Genomic DNA, 20,191 nt, shown 5'->3' on the forward strand with positions numbered 1-20,191 from the left:
AGGCTCGTGTTTCGTGCGATGCAAAACTGATTGGTCTGGCGTGCTGGCTCAATGCCAGCTAACAAGTCCATCAGCAACAGGCATTCTCAGCAGCCCTTTCTTTTAACGAGGCAGGGAGAGGACCAGAAGTGATGGTGCAATAATTATCATGTGAATACGCGTTTAAATAATCCAATCGATATTTTAATTAGTGTCCTAATCATGTATGCAGTGCAGAGGCCCATGCACACATTGGATAATGCGAAATTTTGAATATGTACACGTGACATTTGGGGGCCCAGTAGGAACACCATGCTTTCATATAGCAGTGGAAATTAATGGGACACTTGTACTACTTACATGTCATTGCACACATGAGGCAATACAGGCACCTGCAAAGTGTACGGCTCTTTTGATGCCATTTGTTGTGTCCTCCAATCACTGTCTGTGAAAAGAGGCTTGGTTGTTAGGCACTGCGATTATCGTTTCTATCTTCATTTCATTCTGTTCCCCATTCCCTACTGCACACCTGCGCAGTGCAGTGGGGATAGGGATCAATGAAATACAGACAGGTACTGTAAAGTTGGTGGAAGAAGCAAAGAATGCTTCTCATTAATGCAGTTTATGACTCTGACTTGAAGGAAAGAGAGCGTGTGCGTTTACAGCAGTTACACGCCTGCTGTAGGACAGAGCCTATCTGCTCAAAAAACGGAAACACTGATGAGATACCAATAAACTTTGACATGCCACTGAGCAGGATGGTCGAGGAAGAGACGTACGCAGCGTGGTTTTCAAAAGCACAGGTGCCGAAAAGCAACGCTTCAATGTGATTCTTGCAATAATGGCAGATGTCCGGAAGCGGCTGCGAGGACAAGTTGTGGATCCATGATGTGGATGAAGCGGCCAGCGAGAGGTCTGGTGGTTTCGATGCGTGTGAAGTGCAATAATATGCTGTTACGCTTTGCAAGTACAGTAGCTTACGTCAATTTTTACTGCAAAGATAAGTCATCTAATGCATTTTAAAATAATGTCTGTCTTACTTTTCAATTTTTGCTCTTTCGAAAAAGTTCTCATACCGCATAATAAACGTACCCCCCAACTTTGCTTAAATTTTTTGGGAAGAAAAGTGTGTTCATTAAGCGAATATATACTGTATATGGAGCCAAATGCGTGCTCACAGCGTCTCTACAGAATATGCATTCAGAATTTCTTAAAATAAGCAGTCCGTATCTAATAAAACAGTTATTAGTGTTTATTCGCTAAATATTTGGATTTTCTGGCTTTGACCATAATATTTTCAACTGTCAAGGTCGTCAGGTCTGATTCAATCTCAGGGGTGGGACTCCTGCGCCAATTGCGCCATTTTGATACAAACGCAGATTCCTGTGCCAAACTGCGCCAAACACAGAAAATTGACCGAAATTTCGCCATGCTGCGCCAGTGGCCGTGAACAGCGAGCGGATTCGTTCTTTGAAAAAGAGTGCGGCCGTTCACATTCCGCAGACGGCGCTTCCCGCACTGGACTTTCGCGGCCACTCTCGGCTGACGTTTTTAGTGTGTACTAGAATACGGTTGAGTGGGCCCTAGCTGAGGCGCCCTAGCTGAGGCGCAAAATAATGAAAAGCAGGCTTAGGTGACTGCGAGCGAACTAGATATTAGGGAGGCGCAGGCTGCCGCGGGTTCAGCGGGCGGCTGACTCTGTCCCTAGGTGCGTACACACTAGCGGAATAATGCGCGCAGGGCGCCCCACACCCCAACGTTTTTAGATTACTTTTTTTGAACCTATTCTAAAAACGTTGACACCAACTAAAGCCCCTCCATCCATGCGCCAGCACGGCGAAAACGTGTATGGAGGGGCTTTAACACCAACCAGCGGTGCGCTGCTGGGGCAGTCACGTGACAGCATAGACTCCTCCCCCCTTCTCGAACTATCCGTGTGCTGACGCGTGCAGACGATAGTGCGAAACAAGTTTCCGCCTGACAGCAGACGCGAGTACGAAACGAATGGTTGGGATTCCCATCTGTTTTTATGCCTACATCGTCGAGGGATGAGACATTTTGACATTCGCGAAGGGGTAATAGCGGATTTGGAATTAGAAGTCGCAGTTTCGTCCGAAAGGCGAAGCATCGATTGTGATAGCAAATAAGTAGACAGCTATTCAAATTAAGGATAGTAGTTTTATCGGCTGTATAAACTTGTAAACATTCGCTTACTAACTAAATTAACAGGCATGGTGTCACGCGAATGCAAGCAAACATGAACATGTCTCACTCGATGACCGAGGAAACTGGCTGTCTAAACGCTGGAGTGAGGAAGCGCAGCAGCAGCAGCGAGCGAATTGACCTTCGTGCTGCCTCTCGCTTCAACTCGAGCTAAGCGGCGAAAACAGAGCGCGCACAAAGCTACGAGCACTCGCACTCTGTCCCCCCGCAGATCGCTTCCAAGATAGCGCCCGCACTGCCGCGCCATACGCACCAGCCGCCAAGAACGCCCCCCTTCCTCCCCTCCCCCCATAGTACCTTGCGTGTGACCGAAGACTGCACGCTTCCTCCCTTGTGCGTGTGAGACTTAGCCGCCATCGTCGGCTCACCCTCGCATGCTTTCACTCGCACATACAGCATATGGCGCACGGCGACGATTTTATCGCCCCTGGACTTTATACGGAACATCACGGCGACGATGACGGCAGAAATGCGTCTGGAGTGTCCATATAATTGATATCGCAATAAAGACAGATTGGGATAGTTTTACGTTATATCAACCCATGGTTGACTGCGGCTCTCCGGGTCTGCGGTGACATATGGTGACCATGAAATTAAGTTAGCGCGTCGATTGGACCGCATAATTTGAGAACATTTTCCGCTATCATCATGAGTGTCGGCGCAGGAATATAGTGCGATTGTAGTTCCACCGGTGTTTTCGGCTTTACAGGAAAACAAATGCTGTACCGCCGCTCGATCCACTCTTCCATATTCTGGTATGCTATAGCTATAAAGCGTGCTTCTACTACGCGCTTCGTGTTTTTTTCATTTTTTTTTTCATCGTGGTTTCTAAGTGTGCTGCCATATCAATTGTTCCACCAAAATTCGGATCGGCCTGCTCCAAACTGCTCCAAAATGAAATTTACTCTGCTCCAAAATGCAATTTTACTTGCTCCAAAAATTGTTCCGAAATGACTTTGGGCAGTCCCACCCCTGAATCTGCACATTGTTTATAATGTCTAATTTTCAATGGTGGCCATCACACAGGAGTCTAAGGGTGGTGTGCCCAAAATAGATGGAGATTGTAGCTCAGCTGTGGTGCTCTGGATCGGTAGGCGAAAGGCCGTCGCAGCTAAACAGTAAACAGAGGTTTTTGTTTGAATTGGGCAGTACTAACACCTTGGCCTCAGTTACTACTGCTCCTCGTTTGGAGCAGGAGGCGGAAAGCGAAAGTGTGACGCTCGTTCCTGCTGCTTTACACTTATTTCCCATAAGCGCTTTCGCGGCCGTTGGTGCGCTCACGGGCCAGAAAAAGCTCTATTGTGGATGTGGTGTGCAATAGCTTGGTTAAATCCAAAATACAATGCAAAATTCTTCTCTAAATCGATTCATTGTAGAAGATTGTGATCAGATTTGAACTGACCTCTCACGGAACCCTAAAATGCCGTTCGCAGTACTTTTGGGTTTCACAGAATCCAATTTGAGAATTCCTGGTTTATAGCATTGTATCTAGCTTTGCAATTTCATGTATTTATGGGAGCATGTGCAGGGATAGCTAAAGCACAGACGGGGTTGTGCCTGCAAGAGTAGACATTCATTCTATTGTCTTATGCACACCTTTATTTATTATTTACTTATTTATTCCGAATATACTGCCAGTCTGAGTGCCAGTCTTTAGGGTTTGCAGAAAATAGATTTTATATCTATGTATTGACATATGCTCATTTAACTAATGTTCTCTTACAGCGCCATTGTCTGTCTGAAAAACTAAAGTATTTGCAAATCATGTTAATGGCAGTGAGGGGGCCCCCAAATAAAAAATCGCAGTATTAAAATAAAATGCTTAATTTCAGAAATGAAAATAATTGCAACCGTGTTTGCATCCATTGATATAATCATAGAGCACAACTAGGCAGGATGAAATGAACAGTATGTCACCATTGTCAGGTAGTGGAAAACAGGGATGTCTTCTGGCACTGTGATAAAAAGTAGCATTTTCCTCCCATCATGCTGTCAAAGAAACGTGAGTTTTAGCTGTACAGCTGGGCTGTTCAGCACTGCATGCAATGCATTTATAAGTTTGTTTAATGTATAATGTTTACCTTTGATTTGCGATCCGACTCAGCATTATGTTCTGCCAAGGCCCTGCTGTCGATACTGCACATTTGGTACCAGTAATAAGTAACTGAATTCATTTGATTCTAGTTGCCTCTAAATTTTCTGTGTGGTGGCAAACTATTGACAGTTTTAGTGAATGTCATTAATTAAGAGTAAAATTAAAATCTCTATGTGGCAGGTGCTTTACTAGTTTGCGTAATGTTGATTTACCCTGCTTAAAATTGCAGGCTTAATTGCATGCTTGAAATTGTGACTGCTACCCAGCACCTCCACCACTTGCTAAGAGGTTTATTAGCAACGGATGTAGGCGAACGGGTAGCAGTCAGAAGCGTACGTCCAAGGACAGCAACCACGAGCTCATGCCGGTGGCGATGCTGCTGAGGCACAGGTTACTCTTCTTCATTACACATGGAACTTTTTGCACCGCCATAGACGTTGAAGATGCACAACTCCATCCCTGTGCTGGCACTCTTCACATTTACTAAAGGTGGATTTCAACACTAGAATGGAAATTTGGGCTAGTAAGTTATTCAGAGTCATCAAATAATAGTGTGTAAAGTACTGTGTATGTCTTTCTAGTTTTGAACCTCATTTTATGTGCTGGTATTAGGTGTTCATGGTTTCCTTGGTTGTACTGGGATAAAATGGCATTCTGTTATGTCCATCAGCTTGGGAGTACTCACACCTTTCATTTGGTGGCATGCACTGAAGCCACTGTAAACTGATTTAAAAATTTCAGTGGCTGCCTAGTACAGCACGATTACAGTTTTTCTTTTGCTAGTTTACTTATTTTGTTCCTGTCATTTTCGTGCTTCAGGTTGGCAGCCAACAGATATTGAATGCGAGTTGAGCCATTGGTACCAGCCTGCTGTTCCAGAAGTGGGACATCCAAATCGTAATTAATTGCCCTCTGGCTAGGACACCTCATGAGTTACTACTTATTCAAAGGGAACACAATGGGATACAAGAAAACACATTTTTTGCATATCCTTCTTTGATATTAAAACTATATTTGTTGCTCTAGCCTTTTCTGTTACTGCATCATGCACTAAATGCACAAGTCCCCATGTAAACGTAAGGAAAAGTTTGCATGCGACAGAACATAGCACTTATAAGAAGTACTGAATTACCAGCAAAGGGTAATTGGTAGGACACTCAGCAGCTACTGTGCTTTGAATGAAGGCACCTTCCACTGAACACTTTTGGTGAAACATTGCTTGCAGCTAAAGCTTATCTATTTCAACTTTGCAGGGTTTTGTAAGTGAAGGTCATCGGTACTTTGCAGGCAACATTGCAGTTGTGGTGTCATCATAGCACTCGTTTTGCTGCAGACTGGCTTTTGATTTGCAGCCTCGTCTGCTCAATAACCTCGTTATATATTAGGGCTATAATTTATAGCACTAATGTTGCATCAAATCACATACTATTGGTACACCTTTCTTGCGTCCAGTATGTGATGCATCATGTTTTTGGTATTGAATGCGGATGCTGTGCAATGAAGGTGTTGCTCCACTTGTTCACTGGTGAATAGGTTAGCTATACAATGTTTTCTATACCCCCATGCAACTTTTTTGTTCATTAGAATGCACATTGTCCTCAATCCTTTTCAAGATTAGCTCGAAAGTGATCATGCAAAACTCATTGCGGATATAAAGTTGGATGCATGCAGAACTATATGGAATAGTTTGAAGGTCTTTTTACTGCCAGCTTTTGTGCACATTGACACCAATTTGAACCAGATTCTTGTGTTGTCAAAGATGAAAAGCACCCATGAAGTGTGTTCTAAATACAGTAAAACCTCATTAATTTATAACTCACAGGACCGGAAAACATGACTGAATTAATGGTATGTCAAATTATCGAGGGTATCAAGAAAACAAACAAATGCTCACTACATCAACCCACTTTTATATGAATCAGCAAATTTGTTTCTATTTTGTACAAAAGGAGTGCGCAAGCCACAATTCTCATGATCTCATGACTGATTAGCGCTTTCAGTGGCGAAGTCCTCGCAAATTCTTTCGAGGTGCGGCCAAGGCACAGGTCTTCATCCGACGCGTGTCTTCATCTGAGACACATCAGAGGAGACTTGATAAGCCAGAAAGATGCAAAAACGAAGGTTCCTGCTTAGTGTGACGCCATAAATTTTGGCAGCATCTGCTAAGGCCCAGTTGGTAAAGATGGACTACATTCTACTCTGAAAGAGGCAAAGATTGAACTTGGCAAATTTGGAGAACTTTACAGCACCACAACATCCCAAATACGGGAAAATACATTGACATTTGTGACGTTACAGTAACGTATGAGGTGGCCAGGTTCTCCTCAAGCTGCTGCGTGCAGCTTTTGCGTCATCATCCTTGCAACCTTGTTGTTGCACAACAATTCAATTCAATATTGGCACTGGTGTTACATGAAAATTAGAAAAGGGTAGTTCGGTTTTATTTTCTGTTTTAGTAATGAACCTCTAGATGAAAATTAATGAAAAGAGACTTTATTAGCATAACTTAATCTAGCGTTTCTCTTTAGTGTCCCTTTAGTCTCTTGAAGGAATAGCCAGAGGACTTGGAGTGTGCTATAATGCGTAGTGTATAGACCTACGTAATGGTTGCACCTGTGTGAGGGCCGCAGCCTCAACTTGGCCGCCCCCCCCAAATTAAAAAAAAAAAAAAGTGCGGCCCTTTCACCAGTCTATATGGTAATTCTTCAGTGTTGCATCTGTTCATCCAGTGGTGCCTTTGGTAAATGTAAAATGCCTGTGTTTTGATATAACTTTTTTTTTTGGTGTGCTTTATAAATAAGTATTTCAGTTTCAGTTGTTTGACCGCATGTTTCTTGGTGGCGTGTCAAATATTGCAGATTATCGGTAAAACAATAAATTCAAATAAAGGGTGCTGTTTAGTGTGGCAACTAAAGCTCTTATCATGGTCTAGCCTGTTGTAACGGATTCGTGACACACCGAATCTGAATTCACAAGTCCAAACGGGACACTTAAGCAGAGAAATTCTGATTTTGTGGTCGTGTGTAATCATACAGCAAGAGTGCGTGACTGTGTCGCTATCTGTGACACTGAGAACAATGCTTTGCTCATGGTGCTTTGAACGAAGGTGAAAAACTCCCAAGACACACGTGTGGCTGCATTCATTTAGGGGCATAAAATGAAGTTGTCATCTCTGCAATACCAACTGTTCGACAGACTGCCATAACTTACAAGACGGTTCACCTGCCAAGTCTAAGTTTGTCAGTGCGAAAACATGCCAATATAAAGGCATTGTTAAGTGCTAGATGCCAGTCTTAGTTTTCTTTAAACGAAGTCTAAAAATCTCACACAGAGTAGCAAATGATGTGAGAATAGTTTTAGATGTTCTTACTTTGCACAGAAGTATTTCTAACTGCAATTAAAATGTTCTTCTGAAAGAAATTCTGGCTATAAGAGATAATATATAAATAGAGCGCAATTTTTTACTATCCTTAACGTATAGAAGCCTCATGCTCGTACTTCTGCAGTTATTGCATACAATTTTTTTAAATATGCAGTTTGTTGTATAAATATTTGGGTGAAATATATATATATATATATATATATATATATATATATATATATACTCATTTAATTGGCTACGTTTGTTCAGTCATTGTAGGATCTTTTTGCAGTAAGCTAATCTTGCAAGTTCATTGTTTATTTATGCAAGGTGCCTTGGAAAAACTATCTGCAGCCTTGTAAAAATCAGCGTTTCTATGTTTTCTCCACCTTGCTGGACTTTGCCAGCATATGCTTTTTGCTGTATTTCAGTTAAGACTGGAAAGCTGGAACCTGGTTAACCTTTCTCCTAATTAGTTTTACTACAGATGTAATAAACTCCTGCATAGTGAGTGGGCTGGGTGAAGGTACTTCAGTTTTGTGCTGATGAACGAATGGCACTGTCTTGTTTCCAGAGCTGCGGAGAATGGAGGAGCAGAGCACCCTTATGGCCCGGGAGCGAGAAATGAGGTCAGTGCTTTTTAATGTGAAAGCATTATATGCCCCATTACGCGTGATTGAAAGAGTACCAAAAATGGCCTATGGCACAAGGAGTAAAAACACGTCGGGAAATGCTCAGATTGACGTCAAATTTCTCGGGAGGTTTTTGTAAACAAAGTAAATTAATGACTTTGAAAAGAAATTTGGTACATTTCAGTCTGGGTGGGAATCGAACCCTGGCCTCCGGGATGCTGTTGTTGATATTGATAGATAACCATTGAGTGATAAAACCTCAAAATGCTATCACTTGAGTGAAGCATGGAAATTTTTTCAGTTTTTTCCTAATGGTGAGCACCTTGCTTGTGTGGGGATGCTCAATTGGTTGGTACTGTGTAGAGTTGAGTTGATCTGGTGGGGATTCAATATTCGCTGTAACCATGCATTTTGTTACATATTCTTTCTGCAGCCTCACAGTTCATTCAAATGTCTCTACTACGAAATACGTTTATATCAAATTATTACAAATTTGTATCTTCCATATGTATTGTGAATGTCTTTAGCACTTTCCTGCCCATGGGAAAAGCAGCAGTTTTTGGGTTGTCTAGTAAATACTTTTTTTCCTATCACAGAGCATGCTCATACTAAAGTGTGTAGTATCAAATTAAGGAAGAAATTCTCTGTCTGACGGTACTATTCTAAAACAGCATGTTTATTAAAAAGAAATTGAGAAAAAAAATTTCTAAAACATTTTTTAGAAAGAAAAAATTATATAAAATGTCATGGTTGCTTCAAACAGAAAACCTCTAAAAAATTTCAGAATATAAATTTGCAACGCAAAGGACTTGTGCACTATTCTAGCAAATGTCATCATCCTATGTAAAATATTTCTTGAGATATAAAAAAACGTTAACCTCAATGACTAACCTAATCACAATGCCGAGGTCGACTCCCGGCTGTCTTTTCGCGCGTAACTCAACTCGCTGCGTGGCTGGCGAATGATCCCGACCGAAGGTGCACTCTGCACGTAAGAACTGTGACCTTTAGAACACGCAGGATATCTCGGTGCATGGCAGCTTTGAAGCAAAATCTGACTAACCGAAGTTGTATTCCGCGTCAGTGGTGCTTCCGAAGTCCAAAAACGCGTGCAGATACATTAGAATCGGTAGGAATGTTACATTTTCAAGCATGACCAGCGCACGACGCCGACACCATCTTGGAAACTCCGAGCACTCGTTGCACGCCCTTTCTTTGGATGCGCTTTAAGAGGACCTGTTGTCATTATGATGACAGTTGAGCTTCTTGTGGCTTAGCGTGGGCAGCTTGCTTAAATACTCGCGTGCAGCAAAAAAAGAAAACGGAAACCTAACTGACTAAATAGTCCTAAATAACCCAATAAACGGTGCTAGCTGTCCTAAAGTGCTTGGAAAGTGGCAAAATACGAATTCGCACACATCGTTAGTTGCAACCATCGATAGCGGGCTATCACTGTGAATAGGCGTGGACAGGAAAGTGTTAGAGCGAAGACCAGTGCAATGAATTTGCCTGTACAGAGAAGGAACTTGGGTGTCCGCGATGTTACTGCCTTGCGTAGCCGCAGTGAACTGTGATGTGCATAGGAGCCCCAGTCAACCAAAGCAGACTGGTGTAGGAAGGTTCGGGCTCTGCAGTAGTTGTAATATCAGTAATTCCCTTCCCTCCAACCCCTTCTGTGAGATTCTAGGATTATTTGCATTTGCAACATAGGTGAAACCACAAAAGTGAGGTGAACACCTGCAGACGAACTAAAGGTTTTTACGACAAGGGGGACAGGGGCATTCACCACTCTGCGGTTGTACCTTGCATCATTTTCGAGTATTGCCACAAAGCCTATCGGGAACTTCGAAGCCAGCTGCAGTCACACATTCTGTCGAGTGAAATGGGGGACAAAAATTTCAAGTTTTCACTAAGTATTTTGATTTCATTGTCGAATAAAAGCTTTATTTTGCCGAACATGCTTAATCTGCTCCATTGGAGCTTCACAGTATGGGAAGTGACCTGTATAGGAATAGTGTGGAGTCCCAAGTGCTTTGTTGTAAAGGTGTTTGATTGTATCAGAAATTTTTCTATGAGGTATAACTTGATTTAACCTGGTTTGATATAATTGGGTTTGACTGTATACTCAATTGTCACTGCAGAATGCATGCGCCATGTTGTAAAATTGTGCATGTCTGTTTCCAGGCGGGAGGAAGAGCGCAGGCGTGAAGAAGAGAGGCGTCGTCGTGAAGAGGCACTCTTCCAACAGCAGCGGCAAGAGGAAGAGATGCGTTCCCGACGTCGGGAAGAAGAATTTCGAGGGGTGCCCCACCACCACCACCTCCTGGATTGTTAGCCATGGGTGGTGGCTCAGGCCACCAACCTAACCTCCACGACAGTGCCTTGGCATCGTCAGAGTTACCGTATTTACTCAATTCTAACGCGCCCTCAATGTAACGCACACCAGTTTTCCGTGACAAAAGAGAGGAAACAAAAATCCTTTACAGTACCGCGCACCTCATGCTTTCATACAGAATACAACTATCGTTTAAGATTTACTCCCGATACACTAAAGTTACGATGAACAAAAAAGTCCAGTTTCACCCGAAAGGCGAAGCATCGATTGCGACAGCTATACGAAGTAAGGATACCGTATTTTCCGGTGTACAAGTCGCGTTTTTTTTTTTTTCTGAGTTTTGGTTGGTGCGACCTATGTACAGTAAAACCTCGATAATTCGAACTCGGTTAATTTCGAATTTCGGTTAATTCGAAGAATTTGAGCGGTCCCGTCATTCTCAATGCAAATTCAACCGGATAATTTGAATGGCCCGCGTGGCTCTATTCGGATAATTCGAAGTTTACGGCTGGTAGCAATGTGCGGCGGTTAGGTTAGGGCGCTCCGTACAGTCGCCAACCGATTTTCCGAGCTCGTGGGGACTGAAAAATAGTCCGAAAAACTCGTAGGCCGAAAAAGAGAAAATTATTAGTGCGGCTTAAAAAAAACTAATAATGCCCTGCCTCATACTACGCTTGGAGGGGATCGACTTGCTTGGATTTGCGCAGTAGTGACGTCTCCGTGTACAGTCGACACGAACGCCACCGCGTTGGCGATCTCGCCAACGGAGTTCGCCATGGAGATCCAAGCAACGAGCTTCGCACCGCTTAGCTCTCACGAAGGCACAGGAGTTAGCGCCGATCACTGAGACATGGGTCTCCGAGACACCTGCTCAATATACACGCCGTTCAAAATGGTAACCGAAACTTTAGAGATAAAGAAAAAAATCAACTAGCTGAATTAACAAGTGCGGAGTCTGTGCGCATGAGCGCGGCGCCGCAGCGGCGAAGGTTCGTGCGATTTATTGCTTCAATGGAAACTGAGCGGCGAAAGCACAGCGCATACAAAGGTCAGGGCAGTCTGGAGATTGCTTTCAAGATACGGTGCGCGCGACTAAGTACGCAGTTGTTAGAAGAGTAGAAGTTGTCCGGTATATCCAGCAAGTCAAAATTTTGAAGTCAAAACACCCCCACGCCGCTTTCGCGGCAGTTATTGTTCGTGAACATCGTCCGCAACTTTGTTGAGTGCAGTGCGGGTGATATTGTATGCTACGTGCTGTGAGCCAGCTGCAGAGCATGGCACTAGGGGCGGCGAACTACCGCACCAAGTAATCCCGCATCAGTGATTACTTCGAGTAATCTTTCTCGGAAATGGAAAATAAAGGCGGTTTCTTTTGCAGCAAGTTCTTGCTTGTTTTATTTTTTTTATTCATTTCGGTTAATTCGAAAAGCCGCTTAATTCGAAGAAGTTTTGTGGTCCGGCGACCTTCGAATTATCGAGGTTTTACTGTACGTTGTTTTTTTTTCTTTTCCCGGAAAAACTGCCGTCAAAATCGGATTCGATGTTATGGCCACGTACGCGAGGCGCGCTGGTTGACTTAATTGCTGCGACACGCAGCAATTAAGTCAACCAGCGAATCGACTGACCCTGAAATCATCGCATCTGCAGATCGCTGTCAAGATACAGCGCGCGCCGCTTCGCAAACTACGCAGTTGCTACCAGAGTATACAAGCCGCCCCCCTCCCTCCTTCCCGCACTGCCTTCCCGCTTTCCTCCTCGTGCCTGATTCGGCTCACCGTCGCACGCTTTCATTCGACATAAAGTACATATGGCTCGTGGAGACGATGTTATCTCCCCTGGACTATATGGAACATCGCGGCAAAAATGCGTCTGGAGGCGAAATATATGGCACCCATACGCTTGCGCATGGCCCGCGTTTACGGAGTGAAACATCACTGTATTTTTTTTTTAAGTCGCTTACTGAATGAACAGGTGCGTCTTATACACCGCTGCGACTTATACACGTTTTCTTTTTTCCGAAAAAGCTGCGTTTTTAGGGGGGTGTGTGTCTTGGGAGTTATAGTCTAGAAAATACGGTAGTAGTTTTATCAGCCGTATAAACTTGTAAACATTCGCTGTTTTACTAAGTTGGTAGACTAATGCCTAAGCACACGTACTACAGCACATGGTCGAAGCTACAGGAGCTAGGCTCGAAGTGCGTAGGAAGCGGCCATATTGAAATGCCGATGGCGATATGGTAGCTCAATTTAGGGTCGTACTCAAATCTAATGCGCAGGCAATTTTTGGACCCGTTTTATCAGGGAAAAAAGTGCACGTTAGATTCGAGTAAATACGGTAGCCATCGTGGAATATGCGGCTGTGGCGTGGAATATGCGGCTGTGGTCATGTACGGCCTACTCATTTGTGTTTGTTACAGTAGTCTCCAGACACCGTGGGGTCTCACTCGTGCTCTTGGGACAAAGGAATGACAACACAGTAGTGTAAACAATCAAAGGGCATTATTGCACCTTTCAACACTAATGCATGCTAGCCGTATTACTACCCATGGAACATTCACATGGGGGTGCGACAAATCAAGGAATTCAGACTCACTGCGACCAGACAGCGAGCACCGGACAGCGAGCGAATATGTTCGCCCCATGCTATGACACCATCGCCTAGTTGTTCATGTGTACAGTCACGCGAACGGTGGCGCATTCTAACGATCCGTGTTGATCCATACCAGTGTCCTGCTCCTAGCCTCGCGAGACGGTCTTGCGAAGCGAGCCGGCGCACGTGCGAAGCGTCCATGCGGCGTGCTTGCTGACCCTAATGCTAAAGAACCAGCGCCTTCTTTTGCGCCCAAGTAACCTCGCTGTTAGGTGGCGTTGGCAGCGCATCACTAGTGCCATCTCTCGTAACAGCTACGCCGACTGCCGCCAGTGCTTAACTACGCGGGGAAGCCCGATTACAGGAGACGGGAGCCATGCAGGAAAACATCAGGGGACACGTGAAAGGTGAAAGTCTCGCATCCCACAATACAGGGGCGTACCAACTATCTCGAGTCGGGGGGGGGGGGGGGGGGGGGCGAACTGCAAACGAATTGATGTCTCTCTATAGATAGATATATATACTGTCACGGGATGTTCTTGCAAGTCCACAGGGCGTCTGACTGAAGTACAAGAAGACGGAGCAGTCTCAGCTGGACACCGATCGAGCGCGCACTCCTAGTTCGTCGACTTCCTCTTCACACTTCACCGTGCCGGCACCGATAATCTCCAGTACAATCACCCCCCCGCCACAGAAAGAAGCCATCCTGGCGACCTAGGGAAAAGACAGCATCGGCGGGTCCGTAACACGGTTTAAGCCAGGCTACATGAACTATTTCGCGCCCTCGGCAACGGCGATCAGAAGACGGCGCGAGCGGCTCGATGACATAGTTCACAGGTGATGCTTGCTGCAGTACGCGGTAGGGGACCGTGGTAGTTGGACAAAAACTTAGTGGATTGCCGGGGGAAGTAGCCGGGACCCGGAAGCCAAACAAGCATTCCGGGAGAATAGCGGGCACTAGGAGCGGATGCGTCATTGCGTGATTTTTGGCGCCACTGATCTTGGGAGGTGAATGAGCGGGCTAGTTGGCGACATTCTTCAGCATAAGCAGCTGCTTCTGAAACAGGTGTCACTTCAGAAGCGTCAGGACGGTAGGTGAGAATGGTGTCTAAGAGGCAGGAAGGTTCTCGGCCATAGAGAAGAAAGAAAGGAGAGAAGCCGGTGGTAGTTTGCGGGGCAGAGTTATAGGCGTAAGTGACAAAGAAAGAACGCGGTCCCAATTGGAGTGATCGCCAGACACATACATGGCAAGCATGTCGCCAAGCGTACGATTGAAACGTTCTGTCATGCCGTTAGTTTTGTGGATGGTAGGCGGAAGCGGTGCGATGAACGATGTTGCACTCCTTTAGCAGGGCCTGGATGACATTGGAGAGAAAGACCGCCCACGGTCACTTAATTATTCACGTGGAGCACTGTGTCGCAGAATGAGGTGGCGAAGAAGGAAGCAAGCGACGTCTTTCGCAGTGGACGCCGGCAGCGCAGATGTTTCGGCGTACCGTGTGAGGTGGTCTACGGCAACAATGATCCATCGGTTACCGTCCGGAGTGCTTGGAAGGGGGCCGTAAAGATCAATTCCAACACGGTCGAATGGTCGAGCAGGGCAGGGTAAAGGTTGCAGGGGACCTGCAGAACTCTGAGGAGGGGTCTTGCGGCGTTCACACGTTGCACATGAACGGACGTACTGGCGAACGAATCTGTACATGCCTCGCCAGTAGAATCGAAGACGGGAATACGTTTTGAAGACGCCGGCGTGGCCACATTAGGGGTCATCGTGGAAAGCGGCGCAGATGTGTGAGCGCAGGTGACGGGGAATAACGAGCAGCCATCGACGGCCGTCGGTGAGGTAATTCCGTCGATACAAAAGGTCGTCGCGGATGGCAAAGTGGTGTGCTTGACGACGCACGGCGCGTGAGAGAGATGCATGTGAGCGGTGAGACAGGAAGTCCAGCAGTAGAGAGATCCAGGGATCTTTACGCTGCTCGGCCGGCATGTCATTGAAGCTATGAGCTGACAAATCGCAGGTGGGAGTTAAGGAGCAAACAGAGGCAGGAGGTAGCGGAGAACGGGATAGGGCGTCGGCATCTGAATGTTGGCGTCCAGAGCGATAAATGACACGTGTCATACTCTTGAAGCTGTAAGGCCAACGAGCGAGGCGGCCACTGGGATCTTTCAAGGTCGATAACCAGCATAAGGCATGGTGATCAGTGACAACGTCAAACTCACGGCCATAAAGATAAGTACGAAATTTGCTGATTGCCCAAACAATCGCCAAACATTCTTTTTCCGTCACAGAATAGTTTGATTCTGCCTTCGTTAGGGTGCGGCTGGCATATGCGACACCGTACTCGTCAAAGCCATCTTTGTGTTGGGCGAGAATGGCGCTAAGTCCGACAACGCTAGCATCCGTATGTATCTCAGTAGGCGCATTGGGGTCGAAGTGGCGCAGTACTGGAGGGGACGTAAAGAGCCGGCGGAGCCTCATAAATGATTCGTCACACTCCGAGTTCCAAGCCGACAGGTCTGAAGTGCCATTAAGAAGCAGCGTCAAGGGAGCGATGATCGAGGCAAAATTACGGAATTAAACGCCGGAAATAGGAAGACAAACCAATGAAGCTCCTCTAGTTCCTTTAGAGTAGTGGGCTTGGGGTACTCCGCAACGGCGCAAAGTTTGGCAGGATCAGGCAGAATTCCCTCTTTGGAGACGACGTGGCCTAGGATCGTAAGCTTACGGGCACCAAAATGACATTTTTCAAATTGAGTTGCAGCCCAGATGACGTGAGACAGGCAAGAACTTGCTCAAGGCGGGCGAGATGCGTATCGAAATCGGTAGAAAAGACCACAATGTCGTCTAAGTAGCAAAGGCATGTGTGCCATTTAAGACCCCTGAGAATAGCGTCCATCATTCTCTCGAAAGTTGCAGGCGCATTGCAAGGGCCGAAAGGCATTACATTGAACTCGTATAATCCATCAGGAGTTACAAAAGCCGTTTTTGGACGGTCGGCTTCAGCCAACGGCACTTGCCAGTACCCGGAGCGCAGATCCAGTGAAGAGAAGAACTCGGCTCCCTGTAGGCAATCTAGGGCGTCGTCGATGCGTGGTAGGCGATAAACATCCTTGCGGGTAATCTTGTTGAGTCGGCGGTAATCGACGCAAAACCTGATTGAGCCATCCTTTTTCCGCACCAGCACGACCGGAGACGCCCAAGGACTGTGGGAGGGCTGGATCACACCTCGTTTCAGCATGTCGTCAACGTGTTCGTCAATGACACGGCGTTCGGCTGCGGAGACATGGTATGGACGTTGGCGCAATGGAGCATGGTGACCGGTGTCAATACGGTGAACAAGCGCTGTCGTGCGCCGAAGGAAGGTTGGCCGAGGTCGAAAGAAGCACGAAAACGTTCAAGAAGTTCAACAACTTCACTGCGTTGAGCGGGAGTAAGCGTGTCATCGATGGTATGCAAGAAAACATCGGGAAACGCGAGGCTGGTGCGGTAGCAGAAGTGATGGCACCGATAGGCAGTGGCGACTTATCGGAAGGTAGGTCAAATGGACTAATGACGTCAACAGTGTCTACACACCCCACACATTCACTGTGTAAGAGAGTTGAAGGACATGGAAATGGATTGCACGCATAAATGGCAGCGGAACCATCGGTGAGTGTGATGACTGCAACGGGAGTAGAAGTAGAAGGTTCCGTCAACGCGCACAATCTTCAGATGGTGTAAAAAGAGCTGTCGTGGCGGGGGCAGAGTCACAAGAGACGGGCACCAAGGCGGCAGAAAAAGAAGCGATAATGACGTCAGCGGTGACGATCACTTTAGGAGAACGGTTCGGGAGGTCGACGGTAGTGTCACGGAATGGAGACAAAGCCAGTTGCGTGCGAGCGCAGTCGACAACAGCATGATGTCCTGAATCATAACACGAGCGGTACATGCGGCCGAAGGCTTGACTTGCTGCGAGCTTGCCATGCGTAGGGAAATATCTGGTTCAGGAATCGTTACTTTTTTGAGTTTGCGGCAGAGGTCTTCACTTATAACAGAAACGGCAGCCCCCGTATCGACAAGAGCTGTTGTTCGGCGCGTCACAACGAAAATAAAGTCCACGGCGGCGACAGAAACACGCGACATGTCCCGGAATACCGCATGCGAAACAGATAGGGCGGTTGTCCGGAGTACGCCAAGGGTTAAGAGAAGGTCCGGAAGGCGATAAGGGCACGTGAACCGGGCGTACCGGAAGTGGCGACGAGTAGAAACTAGCGGCGGGTCTGGAGGTAGTAGGCATCGGTCGTGGAGGAGGTCGGTTGAGAGCGGCAGTGTAAGTCAGAGGCGCAGTCACAGGCGGCGGTGGAGAGGGAGGTGGGAGCGCCTCAGAAACTTGTGCTTGGATCACACGACGGAGCGATGGTTCTAGCGTGGAAGCAGGCTCAGCAACACATGCTACAAGAGATAGCTGGCGAGCCACTTCTTCCTGAATGTAATGTTGAATCTGCGGCAGCAAGCCGGAGTGATCAGCGCTAAGGCATCCAGGCTCCAAGGCCGAGAGGTCCGCGGATTGCACACTGGTGCGACGGGTGGAAAGGCGCTGCTTGCGCAGCTCGTCGAAGCTTTGACAGAGCTCAATTACTTGTGCAGCTGTCGTAGGGTTCTTGGCCACGAGCATATGGAAGGCATCGTCGTCTATGCCTTTCATAATATGCCTTATCTTATCGGCTTCAGTCATGGACGCATTCACGCGCTTACAGAGGTCGATGACGTCCTCAATGTAGCTCGTGAAGGTTTAACCGCTTTGTTGAGCGCGACCACGCAAACGGTGTTCAGCACGGAGTCTGCACACAGCGGGGCGGCCGAACACCGAAGTGAGGGTCTCGGTGAAAGCTGACCAGGTTGTAAATTCGGCTTCGTGGTTCCACAGATTTGCCACATCAGTCAGATAAAAGATGGCGTTGGTCAGCTTGTCGCGATCAGCCGACTTGTTATGCGCGCTAACGTGGTCATACTCTGCAAGCCAGTCCTCCACGTCGTGATCGTCGGTGCCGCTGAAGATGGCAGGGTCGCGCTGACGTACCGCACCAGAACACACAACAGCCGGGGGGCGGGAGCGGATTGCGAAGGGCCAGCTTCGTCGGTCATTGTGGCCGCAGATGGCAACGTACGGCTGCAGAGCTCCAGGTCAGGGAAGACGTTAACCCAGCGCTTCCACCAAATGTCATGGGATGTTCTTGCAAGTCCACAGGGCGTCTGACTGAAGTACAAGACGGAGCAGTCTCAGCTGGACACCGATCGAGCGTGCACTCCTAGTTCGTCGACTTCCTCTTTCACACTTCACCGTGCCGGCACCGATAATCTCCGGTACAATACATATATTGCACTTAATTTATATGGTGGTAAGATACGGAGACTGCAACGCTATGTAGGCTATCTCTGGACGGAGATTCAATAGCTCCCAACGATTTCATGCCGTAAGGCACACCAATCGTTGGGCTCGGCTGATTATCATTCTTTATCCGGACGTTCCCTTCGCTCGCAAGCTGATTGTGTTTTCAAATACGGATATAGCGGTCCCAAAAAAACTGGGCATGATGCAAGTAGCGCAAGCTGGCATTTGTTGCGGCAGGAATTGCCCAATGCCAGGCCTTCTCCGCAACGCGAGCGTATATGGCGAATCCCGTGCGTCGTCCGTCAGAGCTTGTCCCGAGGAGGCACAAAAGACATGTAGTAAAGAGAAGCATTGCTTTATCAAGAACGAAAATTGAGCTTCAGCTGTAGTTTTGTTTGACTTTCAAGCGTGCAGCCGAAGGCGCCCACTTTCAAAAGTGTGTGCCTTTTACTGCCCCCAAGAGCTCTAATCTCCACAGGTACATCCAAAATAGCTGAGGGGCCGCCAGTAAATTTATTAGGCGTACGAGTGCTCGTACTGTGATAAGAGACGGTGGTGCACGCGTGTATACCGTATTTACTCTCGTAATGAACGCACCTCCAGATTGGTCGCGAAAAATCGCATTTTGTTTTTTCCTCGCGTAATGAACGCACCGCAAACTTTGCTACTATGCAGTCCCCCGATCGAACGGCCGTGCTGTAGTTTTCCTGAGAGACTAGACTCCTTTACTCTCAAACATGTGTTTAAAGCAAGCGCACTTAATTTCAATGCCCGTCGCTGTGTTGGAAATACTTAAAAATGATGCCACGTTAGAAATGCCGAGATAACGTAAACAAAATTCTGTTGCTAACTTCTGTAGGCTACACAGCCACGCTAGCGGCAAACATGCTGTGGCACCACACTGGCAGGGGTGGTGGGTTTGATGACTGACAAGCTGATGGCAAAGCCATGACGAGAGAACATTGCCTATAAGCATGAGGTCAGAACAGGCTGAGTGTTATCACGGTAGCTTGGGACCAGATGAAAAGAGCGACCGTGATAACGCTCAGGCCAGGGGAGGGTATTCTGTAAGAGTCCACCTAGTGAACTGTCCATTTCGGCTGTTGCGATTGGCTTCAGGTGCATGAAGGAGCCAACCAGTCTCCTTCTCGCTCCTGCAGCTGGAGCCAATCAGCGGCAGTCGAAATGGATCGTTCACTAGGCGGACTCTTACAAAATACCCCGCTGTTCTCACCACAACCTTGCCGCCTGTATAGCGCAAAGGCACCTCGCAGACTCTAGAGAGAAAAAAACCGTAACTGGCTCTCTGCAACATTTACTTTTTGCAGTTTAGGACTTTACTCTAACGTAGTAGCAGAGAGAGCACGCGCGGAGAGTCAGGCGCGGGGCTGCGCACGGGAGAGTCAAGGGAAGAAGGGGCGGCTGGCACTTGGTTGGCAAAGTCAGTCTATTAGTGCATAGTGGTGAATTTGCGTGTCTGTTGCTCGCTTTTGTGCCCGCCTTTAGTTTTGCTATAGTGAACTAGATTCACTATGGTTTTGCTGTGTGCGACGGACTTTAAGGCGAGTTATACGCATGCTGCGGGACAGAGAATTTGTCTGC

The 20,191-nt window shown here is 46.9% G+C and overlaps 1 pseudogene; it reads left to right on the forward strand.

The window, feature by feature from the left end:
* Positions 1-20,191, forward strand: part of LOC119435235 (splicing factor, proline- and glutamine-rich-like) — a 42,583-nt pseudogene that overhangs the window by 12,153 nt on the left and 10,239 nt on the right.

This window comes from Dermacentor silvarum, unplaced genomic scaffold, assembly GCF_013339745.2.
Source record: "Dermacentor silvarum isolate Dsil-2018 unplaced genomic scaffold, BIME_Dsil_1.4 Seq557, whole genome shotgun sequence".
Classification (NCBI taxonomy): Eukaryota; Metazoa; Arthropoda; class Arachnida; order Ixodida; family Ixodidae; genus Dermacentor; species Dermacentor silvarum.